Source organism: Penaeus monodon, chromosome 43, assembly GCF_015228065.2.
Source record: "Penaeus monodon isolate SGIC_2016 chromosome 43, NSTDA_Pmon_1, whole genome shotgun sequence".
Taxonomy (NCBI): Eukaryota; Metazoa; Arthropoda; class Malacostraca; order Decapoda; family Penaeidae; genus Penaeus; species Penaeus monodon.
Window position 1 is genome coordinate 15612914 of NC_051428.1, and position 13026 is coordinate 15625939.

Here is a 13026-nt window from a genome sequence, read left to right on the forward strand (position 1 = left end):
ATTTATAGTGAATATTTTATTCAAATAACGTCGTCGGCGCGTCCGTCAGATCTGCTACACCGCTCGTAGAGCGGTGTAGCAGATTTTAATTTCTCGGTCTTTTCCCACACCTTCACCTCTCCTCTTGAAATATGTCAAGTAATGCGAAAGAAGGATTACCTATTGCGTTTATTACATTACTGTAGTCCTTGTCGGTAGGGTTTTAGATACTCTAAAATACAGAGTAAATTGCCGTATTTATACCCTGCCCCCAAGACTTTCGTTTCATTTTATTTCTCCTTGTTGATATTGTCGACATGATAGCGTACTTTCCGTCTTTCTCAACACAGTTTCGGATCAGTGTTTTCGCGGTTACCATTTCCCTTTGTGTACAAACCAGCCATCAACTCTTTATGCAACACTTGTCATCACAAAATAATGGAGTTTTAATTAAATATAGATGTTGGAATTAGTAAAATAGAAACAAATAGAAGAGAAATATATAACAGCTTGACATTTTTGTTTCCTCTGTATGCACCAGCTCAGTATTTTTTTTAATAATTTATTATTGAAAAAAAAAAAAAAAAAAAAATATATATATATATATATATATATATATATATATATATATATATATATATATATATATATATATATATACATACACCTAGTAATAAAAATATGTGATGGTAATAAAAAAAAATAAATAAATCAATTTAAAAAATCGGAAAAAAAAGGAATATGGTCGAAAATACTAATTTACTACACATGTGCAGATAGATCGATACAGACGAATAACAATTTACTTATTCATAATTTCTCACTGACAATGCCTGAGCGAACGCACTCGCAGCCGCTGCCGTCTTTTCGCTTCCAAGAAATCTTACGATCAAGGGGCGATTTATTTACTCGCCGACCAACAGATTGCTTTTGGAAATTGACCGACTTAGAGCCGGATAAATCGACTAGATAATTTTCACCACACATTCTATCCGCTTTTTTCAATGCCGAGTTAATCAACAAGAGAATATGCAGCACATTTTCTGTCCGCCAATTTTTCTTCTACTTCTTATCTCTCTCATTATCATTCTATATCTACTGCTGCTCAGCGTTTGCTTCTTCCTGTTCTTTCCTTTCCTTTTTTCATCTAGCTCTTCGTCTCTTCTGCGTCTTCAGCCTTCTTTCTATGTTTCTAACATTTTCTAATCATCAGTCATATTGTTATTACTAGCATTACCGTCAGTATCATCATTAAGCCTATCGTTACGCTCATAATAGTTACTGTTTTCATCATTATAATCTTCGTTATTATAATTATCCTGAAGATGTTTTGGTTTATTGTTATGATCGTTACCACTACTGTTATCATCAGCGTTTTAATATTTTATTACCTTATTACTATCATCATCATCATCATCGGTAGTATCTTTACTATCTTTGAAGTAGTATCAACACTATCATTTTAATACATGACAACTTGCGCAAGGTAACGTACTGTCTATCAAATCTGCCAAAAATTACTCTGCAGAGCGAAACGCGTGGTGCTTTGTCACTGCGACAACCGTAAGGCTTTTGTGCGCTCAGTAATTATTAGAATGCTAGGCAACTGTACCCGCGCTGCAGCCACGCACCAATGAGAGCAAAGGAGGTATTTGACTTCAAATTTTGATTGGATAGCCAAACTTACGAAAATGCAACGGCCTTTCTTTAAGAATGACTCTGGATGGAGGAAGTTAAATATCCCCGTTGTTTATACGAGTATTTTTCTTATATTTTCATATTATTAGTTCAAGTTCTTTTACAAATGGATTATGTAATTCATTTGTAATGGATAAAACTACACGAGTATTTGTACCGTAATGGCTTATAAATTTTAGGAAAGAAAAAAAAAGGAATTATATTTTCTCTTAAATTTGCAGATTAATATATAGCCAAAAAATAATTGGAAAAAGTGGTTACCGTAAATCTTAACACATTTATCGGTGCAATATGTATGCATGTCTGTTTCTGTGCGTACACACACACGCACGCATGCACGCACACACACACACACACACACACACACACACACACACACACACACACACACACACACACACACACACACACACACACACACACACAACACACATACACACAAACACGCACGCACGCACGCACAAACACCACACCACACACACCACACACACACACACACACACACACACACACACACACACACACAACACACACACCACAATCCACTACCCACACAACAATCACCTCTCTCTCTCTCTCTCTCTCTCTCTCTCTCTCTCTCTCTATATATATATATATATATATATATATATATATATATATATATATATATATGTAATACAATATCTATTTATTTATCATATATATGTAACATAGATATATGTATGTATGTGCGTATATATATATATATATATATATATATATATCTATATATATATATATATATATATATATATATAATATGTTATATTATATATATATATATATATATATATATATATATATATATATATATATTATTTGTTAAAGCCAGTGCCATGTTGAGGTATTAATTATTCTATGCGATCTCTCTAAGGCTACATCCCTTTGTTATTCCTCATTTTTCGTGTATATTATTAAATTAAAGCTTCTTTTTTGCATGCGTCTGCAAGACTAGAACAAGTGATCTATTCATAATTCATTATGTTGAATGGTATATGTTTATAAAATACTTTATGTGCGTAAAGCATTTTGTACAACTTTACATGTCATTTCTACAGTTTGAGAACCTGTCACCTTAGAATTTTAGTAAAGGGAAATTTATCATCATTATTTACTTTAACCTCTGTATAACAATACACACACACACACACACACACACACACACACACACACACACACACACACACACACACACAGAACCCACTCGAATGCTGTCGAGTTATATCTATTTGTATTTCAGATAAATAGATCGACAGAAAGAAGCTAACTTTAATCTACTCTACACCCATTGTCGAACCATTTTTATTGAGTGACCGCTGTATAATCCTCTTCCCCACCCCAGCACCCTTAGTGATGTCCAACCTTTGTACACTTACCTTCGGTTATATATAGTACACCCGTTTTCGGTGAACAATAGAATTGGCATTATTGTTTACATTCTTGCACTACAGCTTGAATGGAGTGAAGCTTGAGATTACTACGATAGAAAAGTACAAGTAAAACCATTATGATGAAAATATATGTATGTTAAATTATTTCTCACATACAAAAAAATAAATAAATAAAATAAATAAATAAATAAAAATACTGGATACTTCTATCGTGTAGAGGTTTAGCAATCACTTTCTTCTAGTCAGATATGCACATTTCCTTGTAACATGGAACACTATCTATTGACTGTCATCGGTCACTGAAATAGTTGTGTTTAGTGGGAGAGAGAGAGAGAGGAAAAAAGAGTGAAAGAGAGAGTGGGTGAAAGAGTGAATATACCTACATACAAATGTGTGTATATATATATAGCCATATATATATATGGCTACATATATAATATATATATATATAAACACTGAACAATCTTCTTTTGATTTTTTTTTTTTAAGAAATCAACATTCTTGTTCTCCATAAATGTCTTTAGTTTCCTTTCAACAAGTACTGAAAACTTTTCAGTTTTTGTTGAAGTTATGATGGTCTCCACTCATTTATGACAGTCTTCTCACTTTCCTTTGACAATAAGCTATATCTTTTAACACTGCAAAAAATAAGTAAGAATCAGTAAAACGCCATAATTCGGAAAACGATTGAAAAAGATAAATTTTTCAATAACCACAGACGTGTCAGTTCCTCAAGCGGCACTCATACTACTCCTCGCACAAAAGGGTACTGGGAAGTAGGTAATTTTGCTCTGCCACGTCTGCCCGTCGTGGCCAGGGACGGGAAAAGGAAGGACGTGTCGGTCTTTTTCCTGGAAATATTAGTTGACTCCCACTAATCAAAACAAAATTATGGAATGTCAATCATCAATTACTTCATTAATTATTAAAATGTTTTTTTGATATACAATTTACTTGCTTTCTCTAATTTACTAAAATGGTGTTTTAATATACAGCTCTAAATGCTTTCTCAGATTTATTTTGCATGGGAGTATGAATAGTTATCATAGTATTTATTTTCTTATTTGAACATATAAAACAAATATTTCTTAATTGGCCCTACTATTCAGCTCGGTTCAAAAATTCTGATTTGGGTTGCTCCAACGAAAAGTTACCAAAGGCATTTTTTATAGCATATCCGAAACCCCTAACACTTTGATAGAAGTTTGCGCTTTATGCATACAAACTCTGATGATATCGTGTTTTGTAGCGACCATGATACATCAAACAATGTATCAACGTTTTGGGGGTTTTGGAATGATACAAAAAAAGCCTTATATCTTGTGTTTGTGTATGTGTGTACAATACACATCACATATTAACATAAAACATGTTGCTCATTTCAAAATATACCGTAGCGATTTCTAGAATTTCACATTCTGTTAGTCTTAGGCACAGCTTCCCCAACCCCAATCACATATTAGATTATTTGTTACTAATGTTATATCTATACATAGACACTGCAACTGCAACCACGAAAAAAAAATCCTTATTTGGTGACCTAATGTTTGCTTTAATCCTTTCAAGCTGTATGTAGTACGAGAACGTAAACACAGACATGCCACTCCTGCTGCACGCCGAAATCTGGATGCAACAGGTATACGTGTAGGCAACTGTATGTTGCCTGATAAAATCTGGTGTCTACACAGTGCGACAGCTCAATGGCAGCAGTATTCTCTAAAAGCAAATCCCAGTCTTAATTCTAGGTAATTATGGAAAAATTCCTTTGTAGCCGGCCCCTTTGTCCTTCAGCGCCTGTAATGTGCGAGAATTAACTGCGGTCTGCCGGAAAATTTCGCAGCCTGTAACTTACAAGTAGAATCGTTATTTCATTGTCGCTGCCACTTTTCCTTCTTATGTTCCTTCATTTGTCTCACACACTATTTCAAAAGAAGAGTAATGCAAGTCTTTTTGTTCGTATCTCGAGAGTAAACTATTGTTGATGTAGCTTTCCCATTTTGTATTTTACATTTAAGATTAGAAATAAATAACAGTACCGGTGTTGTGGATATTCTGCTTTTGACTCCCTGTGTTTAAGAACGCTACTGTAATTTCCTTAAGTGTGGCATATGTAACGGTTTCAATATGAGTTCAACCCAATATCAAATTTATATCAGTGTGTATTTACTGTTTACTCAGGCTCTCATCAGCATCAGTCAATGTTGCTAGATAACTTTTGGTGAAGAGCATTGGGCGTATATGCTCAGAAATGCGTCTGTTGGGTATGAATGTAGATGCATGCATGGATAACCATATATTCATGGATCCCAGATATATGCATGGATCCAAATACACATATGGATCCCAGTTGTATGCATGGATATAGATATATGTATGCATCCAGATATGGGTCAACAGCATGAGCAGCACAGTCCCTTGTAGATGCTCTGAACACCTGGTACCACAAGAAACTGACCTAGATTATCCACAAAAGAAACTACATAAAAAAAATCTATGAATAATCATTATATCTTTAGGCCTCTAGGCACACATTCAAAATGTCCTTAGAGTTTTCATCTATTCAAAATGTCCTTAGTGTTTTCACCTATTATTCAAATGGCTTCTGTGGTGGCATTATATATATTGCCGTATCATCTATACTATACTAAGGTCATGTGGAACAAGGCTGAACATCATAAGAAAGCTTTGTCCATCCCTTCGCTGGTTCTTTAAGTCACAATTTTGAAAATTATTATTATACTTATGACAGTTATTATTTTTATAATAACGTAAGTATTAATGTAATTATTGTTGAGTGATATTCTTTGGTATCACATTTATTGTTATAATATTGATCACTATTATTCGCATTAGTAAGTTCAGGATCATTATGATTATTGTGGTTATTGTTATTATTCTTGTGTTGCTATGATTATTACCATTAGCGTTGCCATTTTTACCACCATTATCTGCATCATCAATATCATTATCATTACCCTCATTGTCGTTGTCTTATTATCTTTTTCCGGATTATATCTTTTATTTTTTTACATAAAAATAGAGTATTCTTTACATTTCATCTATAATTAATATAAAAAAACGATAGTAATGATATCAACAAAATTCAATCTGATAAAAACAATAAATATGTGTTTGATATCTAAAATGGATATGAGTATGCCGTCAAAAAACAGTGAGTTTTTTCGGTATTAAGAGAGACATTTCAAGTTGTATTACAATTTACAATCTGAAAACGAAACTTCCCACGTGATTATTCAATGTACGGCGCTTTTGGCAGAGTACTTTGAAATAAGGAGCTCCACTCCGTCTTGACGAAAATCCTAGTTGGCAACTTCGAGGTTAAGCCCCGCCTCTTTGCATTTATTCATTGCAAATAAATATTTATTTCTTCATTACCATAACTGAACCATTCTTAAAGAAAATGCACTGAAAAATACAGAGCCAATGATGTCATCACGTTTAGTCAATTAGAATATAGTTTACTTGATGTTATCATAATTACCAGAAGTAAAACAAAAATTCCCATCTTTTATCCATGATAACGAAGAGTCCATTTCCTTTAATAGCTGTCAGAATACTAGCGTGCTGTGTGGTGCAGTGGTAGTGTTCTCGGCTAACTGACCCTGCATTCCAATCCCAGGCTGCCAGCGGATGGTAACCACGGCCATTCCTTGCACACAGGGAATAATTTAGAAGCAAACAGACGGTCACACCAAACATAATAACCATTCTAACAAATGGAATTGACTAAAGGATTTATTTATTTAATTATTGGGTTCAACAGGTTAAATGGAAGTGGAGCTACCTTGGTTTCTGAGAGAAATGCTCTCAGACAGAATAAAAAGAAAAGAAAAAAAAAAGACATCTTACATCACGCTACTTATTAATTAGGTGCAAGGTGTGAGTAGCAGTAGCAGCATCAGAAATAGTAACACTAGTCGAAGTACAGCTACTACTAGAACCCTTTTATCGCTGTTATTTTCATTATTAGCAGCAACATTATTGTTGATGTTATTGGTTATTATTATTAAAAATGCAGTACTAAGAACACTTCATAGATGTAATGGCGGCACTACTACTTCTAATTATAATAATGATAATAACCACACTAATACTAATACCAATGATGATAATGATAACAAGGACAACTAAAATAAAAAGAAGAAAGAACAGAGTAAGAGACAGACTGGCAGAAGAGAATCCTTGATGTATGATGTCTAGATTCTCGGGCAGAGAACCCAACATCCAATTCCGGTATGACCTGGGTGGGTATGCTGGCCATACCCAGCATACCCATACTGAGGTCGGGGAAAGAAGTTGGCATCGTGCCAGTGGTGCCAGCGTTTCACATACGCTAAAAAAATGGCGTTAACATTGTCATTGAAATAAAATACATAAATATGTAAACGCCCATGCCAGCCACTCAACAGATAGTTTATTTTGTAAATCAGCGCAGTTATTGGCGATGATCATATTGTCAATTCCACTATGGACACTTTCAAGGCAAGTGTTTAGAAGTCGAAAAACCTCACAATTATACCATAAAGGTAATATTTTTTTTTCTCTCTGACACAGTGTGTGTGTATGCTTACCTATATTTGTCAGTTTCTTATGTTGACTTTCATAATGCCAATAAAGTATTAGAAAAGTAAAATTTAACATTTTTTCCCCATTCTACCTAGTAGCTACAGCATGGCATTAGTGTTCCTTGGCAACTTTACACAACACAGTTGTGTAAAGTTGTGTTGCTGACCTTTCATGGAGAAACGTCCTAAGGGAGGATGATAGGAGGAAGTTGAGAGTAGAGTATGTATATGTATATGTGTGTGTGCATCTGTCCATGATTTTCGCTTGTTCAAATTAGCAGTTAACACTGCTAATTAGAACAAACATTTACATAGTTATAGACTCAAATATAATAATTGATTGCAAGAATACAATAAACTACATACTGCAATAGATATTTCCTATATTATGACGATAATATCACTCATAAATTAGATGCCATTGCATCAGCTGTGAAGGCGCGCGGCGCCATTCGTATGCACGAGTAGAAAATGGCTGTAAATATGTCGAAAACATCAATTAACGGTTGACAATATATCACAATGGGCCTCCAAAGTTTACCGCGAAGAAGTCGCAGCAGTGTGCCTGTGGTCGGCACATCGCTGATGACACATCCCTTCTTATTCCAGAGGCGTATAAGAAAAAAAAAAAATTTCATTACATTTGCTAGTGAGTTCCAACAAATTAATTTTGATGATCAGTTTAATTATCACTGGTTTTATCTGGACGTATCACAACTGCAAAAGAAGTGTGGTATCTTTCTTGCGCGTTTAATATTTGTTGCAAGTTTGTTTGCCTAATTAGTAAATCAAGTCAGTAATTTGCGAAAGTGGGGGCATGAAAATATACATGCTTAGAAAATGTATTTGACTGCAATATTTACCGCCTTGTTTTGTCAAGAGCATACTTGTAGGCATCTAATTTTGAAGATGCTTCTTAGGATTGATAGTTACTACTCACGTCGATTTATGGAGAACAGAGATTAGCACAACCTTGTAGCAAAGTTATATTCTGTATATGAAACATTAAAATTAATATGTTTCAAGTCAGCACAGGATTGCCTTTAACACATATTTATACAAGGTGATATGTTTCTGGACGTACACACGCTCGCACCACACACGCACACACACACACACACACACACACACACACACACACACACACACACACACACACACACACACACACACATATATATATATATATATATATATATATATATATATATATATATATATATATATATATATATTTATATATATATATATATATATATATATATAATATATATATATTATATATATATATATATATATATAATATATATATAATATATGATATATATATGATATATTATATATATATATATATATATATATATTATAGTATATTATGATATATATGATATATATATGATATAATAATTATATAAGATATATATGTATGTATATATATATACATATATATATCATATATATATGTATATATATATAATCATATATATACATTAGTGTGTGTGTGTGTGTGTGTGTGTGTGTGTGTGTGTGTGTGTGTGTGTGTGTGTGTGTGTGTGTGTGTGTGTGTGTATGAATCTATGCATGTATGTATATTTGTATACACATACATGGGTGTGTGCTTCATGCTCAGGGTGATGTGAAGCGATGGTGTGGTAGTTTAGTTAGTGGTAAGTGCTTTGCATGCCTTCTTGCTTGCAGCTGCCACCGCTGGCTAGCCTGGTGCGAATAGGGAGCAGCAGTGCATAAGACTCCCCTGCCAGCTCCTAGCCTCTTCAGCATCAAGACTCCTCATGGCCACCCATGGAAACTAGGTATTTTGTGGTCCTAGGTTGAATTGTGGCTCTTCGAGCAGCAGGAGGCCCTAAAGGTACGGAGTCATGGTCCACTGGCGTGTGGACACGCCCAGGCTTTGTATAAACTCCTGCCCCTGTGTCCCCTGGGGTTAATGGGTGCCTGTGGGGAGGCAGGCCTTGCTAGTCTGCCTCCCCCAGATATTAACTGGCAGCAAACCGTATAGTTGTTGGTGTTGGGGAGGAGGGCAAACGTCCCTCTTACCCAACAAGTAAGGTGGGCTGTGGGTCCCACTGGGTTGGCGACTGCTGGAACTAGGTCAGGGAGCGGGGGTCATCCCTTCTGCGTCCTGGTGACCACCAACCTGGCGTGAGGCTTGTGGGGCAAAGCTCACGGGACCCCCACAAATAGTTATGGGGTCTGCACCTACCCAACCCTCACTATAAGGGGCAGTGTCAGTGGGGTGGCAGAGGTGGCGTCCACCTGGAGTGACTGCCTGAGACGGGATGTCAGGGTGGGGGCTTGGAATGTCCACTCTCTGTAACAGGACGATCGGTCACCCCTACTGTCGAGGGAACTGAAACAGCTGAGAGTTAAGATGGCTGCTCTCTCAGAGGTGAGAAGACCTGGCAGCGGCACGATTAGCTTATTACTGGTCAGGGCACAGCGATGGTCACCATCTCTAGGAGTAGCCATTGCCATCTCCAGCAGACTTCAACCCTTGGTAGTAGAGGTCACTCCAGTTGATGATTGTATACTGGTATTAAGAGTGAAGCTTACATTTGGCATCATGCCTCTTATTATTTTGTATGCTCCTACTGATGTTTATAGTCTGGATGAAAAAGAGATGTTTTATGCCAACCTTGCATCTCTGACAGACGGCCGTCCTCGGCGAGATATTTGCATTGTCCTGGGTGACTCCAATGTGGTATCTGGTTGTGACCGAGCTGGCTATGAGATGTCTGACAGTCCTCATGGCTCAGGAGCTGATACTGGCAGTGAGAATAGCCTCCTTTTTTGGTCCCAGAAAGTGAGGATTTCTTGCTCCTGGTATCAACATTCTGACCTACATCATTGGACTTGGTACAGAGATAAGGGTAATGTGGCTAAGGAGATCAACGACATCTCATTAGCACTCACTGGAGGATCCTCCAGAACTGCAGGGTGTATCTGAGTTCTGTGGAACTGATCATAGATTAGTTGTGGCTACTCTATGGGCCCACTTCAGAACCCCCGTCGCTCCAATGAAGACTAGGGTGTATCATATGGGCAGATTGAGGGAGGGAGAGTGTGCCTGGGGATTTACTGAAGATATCTCTGGTCGTTTTATAGCACTCGTTGGCCTGATGGACCTTTCTTCTGCATGAAACACTTGATGCAACCCAAGAATCGATTGGTGAATGCCCAAGAGCAAGACAGAATATAATCTTGCAGGAGACACTGGAAGCCACAGATGCTTGTTGTGCAGTTCAACTGTCAGGGAATTGCGACTTGTATCATTCCCTAGTGTGCGGGACTAGCTCACTGCTGAGAAGGGACAAGGAACAGTTTATCAGGAATCTTGCAGAGGAGGTCGAAAGCCATTTCCTAGTAAATAGCCTTTGTCCTGCCTACCAAGTCCTGAGAAAACTGAACTCCAAGCCCTCCTCACAAACAATTGCAGTCCACTTAGCAAGTGGCCAGATAATCTCAGATCCTGTTGGGATGCAGGTGTGTTCGGCTGAGTATTTTAAGCAGCTGTACCAGGTTGATCCACCAGCACTTAACTTGGATGTGGGTAGTGTTGAGATTCCTTTGCCAGACCCACCCATCAGCGAGGATCCACCCTCCCTGACTGAAGTCGGGTGGGTGATCTCAAAGTTGAAGAGTGGTAAAGCAGCGGGTATCTGCAGCATCCCAGCTGAACTGTTTAATGCTGGTGGAGAACCTATGGCAAGGAGCTTGCATGCTGTCCTGTCTGCCATCTGGCAGACTAGTACCATTTCCCCTGACCTGAGGGTGTGGTCATCACTCCCTGGGAGGGGAAAGAGGCATTACACTACTCAGTATACCGGGCAAGGTTCTTGCTCACATCTTTCTGAGATGTATCAAAGACCACCTGCTGAGGCATCAGAGGCCGGAATAATCTGTGGAGCAACTCTGGGCAATATCAAGGTTACAGACCGTGACTTTGCTGATGATGTTGCTATTCTGTCTGAATCTCTGGAAACCCTAGTGGCGGCTCTTGATGAACTTAGCAATGAAGTGAAGCCTTTGGAGCTAGAGGTCTCCTGGACCAAGACCAAGATCCAGTACTTTGGGAGCCTGCCAGGAGATCCTGTTCAGTCAGTACATGCTTGTGGTGAGAACATCGAGACCACAGATATATACCTCTGTAGTGCAGTTCATGGCTCCAGGCTGTCAGACCAGGAAGTCAGTAGACAGACTGGCCTGGCATCAGGGGTTATGAAATCTCTCAACAAAAGTTTTTGGAGATGCCTGTACTTGTGCAGAAGAACCGAGCTATGTGGCTTCAAGGCCCTGATACTGCCAGTTTTTATATATGGACACTATCTTGTGCTTTAGAATCTCCTCTTGTTACCTTTTGTAACAGGTCCTTTGCGCCGGATCATGGGGAACAGTTGGAAGGACCATGTGTCCAGCCACCGGTTGCACTGTGAGACTAGTACAGGACTGTTTCTTACACAATCCATGATCACTAACTCAGGCTATATGGCCACCTGGCTTGTTTCCCACAGGATGATCCTGTCCACCAGGTTGTCTCTGTTCGAGACAACCCTGGGTGAAGGAGGCCTGTGGGAAGTAGTTTGGGCAGATCGACCAAACCTGTCGTGAAGAGCGAGAGATGGGCCGGGCTCCTACCTGGCGGCTCGCCATGAGGGACCCTCGCAGGTGGAAACGAAGGGTGGATGCACCCCCACTGGAATTAGCTCCCAAAGATGATGATGATACACATACACACGCACACACACACACACACACACACACGTCGATATATATATATATATATATATATATATATATATATATATATATATATGTACATATATACATATATGCATACATATGAATATTCATAAGTGCATATGCATATCAATATATATATATATAAATATATATCATCATCATCATCAAGGGACTAACGCCGACGAGGGCGCATGGCCGCATCCACCCTTCGCTTCCAGCCACGAGGATCCCTCGAGGCAAGTCTCCAGGCAGGCCCACGACCCATCTCTAATCCCCGCAACAGGTCTCGTCGAGCTGCCCAAGCCATGATCTCCTGGGTTGGCCCACAGGTTTCCTCCACCCAGGGTTGTCTCGCAGAGAGACAACCTGATGGGCAGGGTCGTCCACAGGGAGATGAGCTAGGTGCCCATATAGCCTGAGTTGGCGATCCTGGATTATGCAAGTAACAGGTCCCATGCCGGTCTCATGGTGTAACCGCCGGTTGGACACGTGGTCCTGCCAACTGTACCCCATGATCCAGCGAAGGGACTTGTTACAAAAGGCATCAAGATGAGACTCCAAGACACTGGATAGCGTCCAGGCTTCACTTCCAT